Below are 6,070 nucleotides of genomic sequence, written 5' to 3'. Positions count from 1 at the left end.
AAAATACTCAATATAACACGCCGATGAGAGGCTGTGATAGAGAAATTTTGAAATGCGACCCTTGATGGAAACTTGTAATATAAATTTATATTTAAAATATATAGCGAATCTATAACAGGGGTGACCAAGCCACTAGACCAGAGCTCCCCAAACTTTTTTGTGACGTAGACCCCTTGCCGTGTTTTTTCATGTTGGGTAGACCCCCTACCTGATATTGATTTCCTGTAAATTTCTAACTGTAGTGAAGTTTAGTGTTAAAAACTTAAAGTAAAAACACATGTTAACTTATAAATTTATTAATTGAATTTTTATTAAAACTACTCAAAATAAAATTTTGTATCTGTTATGTAAAATATACGTAACATATTAATATTTTTTTACTTCATAGGTACTTTTTCAAATAATGTAAATGTTTTGATATTATAAGATAGTATGATGTAAGTAAATAGGTACTATCAGTGTATGTGTTGAGATCCACTGTCGTCGGCCCCCATTTTCATTTCATGGACCCCCAAATTTTTTTTCGCTGACGTAGACCTCTTGCAGGTTGTCATAGACCCCTAGGGTTCGATATAGACTACTTTGGGAATTACTGAACTAGACAATCCGACCCATTTTCTAATTTTTAGATGATTACTTTAATACGTATCTAAAGTATATGTTCAAAGATATTTAAAGATACATAATTTACTCGTATATTGACAACAGATAAGTACCTTATTGTATTAAGGGAACCGGACAGTAATGTCGTTTCTGTCGACGTATTTTACAGAAAAACTAATTGATTTTTACCGCTTTGAAAATTTATATACTAGATGGCAAAAGGTTGTTGATAACGAAGGTGAATATATTGTTCATTAGAAATAAAAACTTGTTAAGAATGTAGTCGTATGAATATAACTTAAGATAGCGACATTATTTTCCGGTCCTCCTAATACTTTACAAAATATGTATTTAACTTCTCCTAATAATTTTTTTTTAAATTTGTTGAATGTTTTAGTTGGTGACAGCACCTGTAATTCCTTTAGACGCTGGTTAGTTAATACTGATCAGTGTTTGAATTTTACAGTATTTTTTTTAAATATAATAACACAAAAATGAAAAGGTTACTCAGGTACATTTATCGACAGCCAGAATGAATGCGTCAAGGCCTATTACAAAAAGTTGCGTTCAAATTTAGTAGACGATATAACACAAAGGCATCAAATATACGGAAATTTATACAAAATCTAATAAACATTTAATAAAAATAATCAGATTTTCTCACGATAGCATTGTAACATTGTAAACAATACTCATATAGTTGATTTATAATGCACATTTAATAGACTTAATACCTTACATATTGTAATTAAGATTATTTAAAACTTAATTCTGATAAGAATGTGTTTAGTTAAGGATGCGTTTATAAAATAAGTCTAGCGCACACGTTTACTTATTTATTTTTTGTTAAAATTGATATACACAAATTGTTGAATTTTCAATAAACTATAATAGATATTAAAGTTCGTATTTAATTTATAATTCAATAACAACAACAGTGACACATTTATATACTGTATATATATATATACATTTATATATATATATATATATATATATATATATATATATATATATATATATATATAATTTATATATATATATAAATATACACAAAGAAAAAGTATTACTTGAAAACGAATAATTAACAAATACTACGCAATATCCTACCTTAGAGGCCAATGAAATGCTCTTTTACCATATTATTAAAAGGTGACAGCCATTTAGCGCATCTTATTGGTTCTGGTAATTGGTTCCATAACCTGATAGCGAAAACAATGAAAGACTTTTTTCATAAATATAGTAGAATGAAGGAGCATAGTTAATTTCAAGTTTTAATTGTAAGTAAAATATGTACACGCTATATATAAAAAAAATTGGAAGTAAAGTAAATTAAAGCACACTACAAAATTTTAATGTTTTTTTAATACTTTCATACCTCATAAGTTACCCCGTGATTCTTAGTAAAGCCCGCTTAGAATACGAAGAATTTTTTAACATCTTAGACGTTCTGTTACCCTGGTAAATGGCATGCAGATTTAGGGAAGACTTTTCCTGAAAGCTTTTTCTCTGTTTAACATTTATTTTGACATCTTCCCTTATTACATAAACATTGTTTTTCATATACTGTGACGTATCAAATTTATGTATGATAAAAAAATTTATAAGTACGTATAAATAGGTAAATCTAAAATATATAATAAATAGTACAAAAAAAGTTTAATTCTGAATAATTAAAATAGATTTGGCCGTAAAGAATTGTTATCAAAATACTTAAAAAAAAGTTTTTAAGATGGTACGCATCGCACTTTATAAAGACAAGGAGATCTTGAAAAAGTGACAACCAGGTTGCCTGCTCTTAAAAAATTATTTTATCGAAAACAAATTCAAAATAAAGTATCTTTATTGAAGTCATTAATGTATCGTTGAATCGTCAATTATTAACTTTTTAAAAAGGTAAGTAGTATAGTCAATGTAAGAGAAAGCTAGAAATGCTAATAAGCTGGTAAAAGTCTGCCAGAAACCCAAGTTGCTCTTTTTAAATAAGAATTAACAATGATTAATTTATAATATTTTATCAACCGTTACAGTCAACAAGCCGAGTTCCACGCGTTTCGATAAACTAAAAACTTTTATATTCAGATTTATTTAATGACATACGTACATATATTTCAGATTTAAAATTAAGAAAAGAAAGGTAAAAAGTATCTAATGAAACTTCATTTTTTATGTGTAAACTCAAAGCCATGAAGTATTTAACTTTCACACAGTAAACCTCGGATCGGAATCGGATTAAAAATAAAAACCCTCTATTGTTATTAATAGTAAGTAAAATACTTATTGTTAAAAATCGTTTAAAAGTAAATTCAAAGTATAGTTATTACTGTGCAAGACTAAGGTACTATCTTAATAATACATAAAGAGACTGATCTTTTAACTGAAGTTTTTTTATGTATAACAGAGTTTTTTATTTTTAATAGGCGAAGCATTTGACCTCTGTCTCGCCTGATGGTAAGCGATGACGAGGTCCTCGATGCTAAATGCTTGCTTAGAAGAAACCTATTCACTCTTGTCTTAAAGACTACTTATTTATTATGAAAAGAATGACGCTGACAGGTTGTTCCCCTCCTTGACTGTTCGCGCTATAAAAATATTAGCAAGACGCTTAGAGCGGGTGGAAGAAACTTCAACCGTGCACGTTTCGTGAATACGTACGTCTTGTTGTAAGTTAGAAGAAAAGAGATGAGGGAATTATTTTGTGTAATTCCGGTGCACACTCTCCAAAATATAGTCTGTAGAACATCAACTGATCATACACTGGCAACTTTTCGCCGATGCTCCAAGCCAATGTATTGATTTCTCTATTTTTTTTTTGGAAAATATTTCCAAATTAGAATAGCTACAGCCGTTCTATAATGTTGCACATCAAATTTATAACTCATTTTATATAGTGGCAGAAGGCAGGCCACATACCACGCAGAACCGATGACCACTGGGGCCTTGATGTTCTAGGCAGAAGACCACGTACCAGAGAGCATAGCGCAAGTCGTCTACCGACAAGCTGTCACCGTGTTAAAGTAGGAAAAAACCGGATCTAAGTTACTTCCAACCGGAAGTATCGAAAACCTTTGATTGAAAATGTCCAGCGATGAACGTCTCACAGGTGAAATTATATTGTTCACGAAATTTGTTTTATGCAACTCTATGGCTCCCATGGCTCTCATGGTAGCCATGACTCAACAAACGTTTCGATCGCTTATTTATTATACCTGTGTTGGGAGCATGCACTGAAAAACTTTGAGCTTTATCGAAGTTTTAGCCGCTCATTTATTCTTGAACTAGACCCATAGACCAAACATACCGTCTTACAAATACTCAAAACTTGATTACACTAAACACTGCGCAGAACAGATGCGCAATAACATAACCTAAAAGCTTACCCTGTAAATCGTGCAACGTTTTCTACATATATATAAAGGAAAAATCACCGTTTTCATGGAAGCTACTTCCCGCCCGCCCTAAACTGGGGAAGTGGTAAGGTCTTCACGTCCGGGAAACCCTGGAGGAGGGCAGGAAAATTTCAGTTTTGTGGGCGGTTTTACTAGGCTACCAGGAATATAGAGAGATTGCCGGTTGCTACGTAGCAACGGGACAGCGCATGCGTTAAATACTCTATTGATTTTTCTATCACACACTGGATGTACTAAACATGAAGGTGGTATTAAAAAGTATTTTTTGAGCTGCTATGACGCCTATCTTTAGGCTCCATGAAATTAATAACTCTATGGTATGTGAATTAGTGTATTCTTAAACAACCTTGAAATTACTCCAAATATTATGTAAGTAAAAGTTTATCAAACAAAAATTAAAATTATCTATTCCGTAATTAAGGATTTAAAAAGATAAAAACGCTTGCAAATAAATTAATCAAGCTACTGGATTAAGGAAATTTTAAAAATGTTCACCAAAAAACCGACTGAGTTTTTTATACGCTCTTCACAGATACGTTTACACTCAGAATAATTTATATTTGCAAGTGAAGGATGCAATGAGAGATTCGATTGTTTCTAGTTCCTATCAAATTGGTATCTTTTAACATTATCTTTTGTTAATCGTACATTAGACGTATTCTACGTGAATACTTTGATGAAACTGAAAACAAATCTTTGATAAGATTACTTTAAGATGGCATTTTTAATAAAGTATAATACTTTATATATATTCACTATTTGATTTAGGAAAAACTTCTATTCATGGCGTCTGTCATCTGTCAAGGAGATATATATACAAATATAATACTTTGTATAATTGTAATTATAACACGTTTTAGATACCTTTATCGACAATAACATGCCATTCATTGTTGTACGTTTTTTATTTTATTTATTTCATGTATAATACCTTATCCATAACTTCGTGACTCCAGGTTGAAGTAGAAAGAATTTTCTAACATCTAAGGCATTCTGTTATCCTAGTAAACGGTATGTAGTGAAAAGATTCAGGGAAAGCTTTTCTAGGGAGAAGAAAGAGCTTTTCCGGGAAAACGTTTTCATATCCCACTTTATAAACCGTCAACCAATTACGTTGTTAACATCTCTGAACATTTGAAGTATAAGATTTTATGTATATATTATTAATACGGGTAAGTATTTTATATATTACTATTAATTACCGTTATTTAAAAGTATAAATAAATGTATTTTATTCAAAATAAAATATAATTTACGCAAAAAGTTTTTACTTCGAGTAAAATAAACATAACCGTACATAAATAGAGGTCGACTACACGAAAAGAAAAAAGAAAGAAAAAAACTTAAAATGAAAGACAAATACCACGAAACTTTGAAACGCCTGCAATGTTAGATGAATCGCAATCGTATTGTCTGATCTCAATAAATATCTTCTTTTATCTTATATTGTATGTCAATTTAAAAACTTTGTTGACGCCATTTTACATTGGTCAGGTCATTATTTTTATTTATTACTTGTAGATAGATCGATAGATGTATTTATAATTCATTTATTATTTAAATTCATCATCATTATATCATCCGATAGAAGCCCTCTGCAAAGCATAAGCCGCCCCCAAAGATCACCACGAAAACAGGTCCTGCATTATCAGCGACTTCCTGCGATCTTAATTATATAGTTTTACCACATAGTAGGGACCCAAAATTATACCTTTTAAAATCGCATTATCATTCGTTCGTGTTCTGAACTACCAAACGCATTGCCGCGGAATTCTTATAATTTTTTTTTAAAAAAGGTACCGAATGTTATCACTGAAGGATCGACGTTCTCTAATGGACGCCACTACACTTAAATATATTTGTGGTGGCCATGTTAACTGTTCGAAACTGTTGGCCGAGGTAAACTTTCGAATTCCTGGAGCAAGAACGCGTTCTAGATCTCTCTTCTTTTTATCAACAGCTAATACAAATATCGGTAAACGTGCACCCTTATACAGAATGTGTGATCTCCATAATTCATATATTAGTGATGATGAATCTAGTATCTTTTAATAGAC

This window comes from Battus philenor, unplaced genomic scaffold (genome assembly GCF_028537555.1).
Source record: "Battus philenor isolate CCGP_79_NKW_IND1 unplaced genomic scaffold, ilBatPhil1.0.hap1 SCAF_10, whole genome shotgun sequence".
NCBI classification, from domain to species: Eukaryota; Metazoa; Arthropoda; class Insecta; order Lepidoptera; family Papilionidae; genus Battus; species Battus philenor.
The sequence above is the reverse complement of the archived record's forward strand: the minus strand, read 5'-3'. Positions refer to the sequence as shown.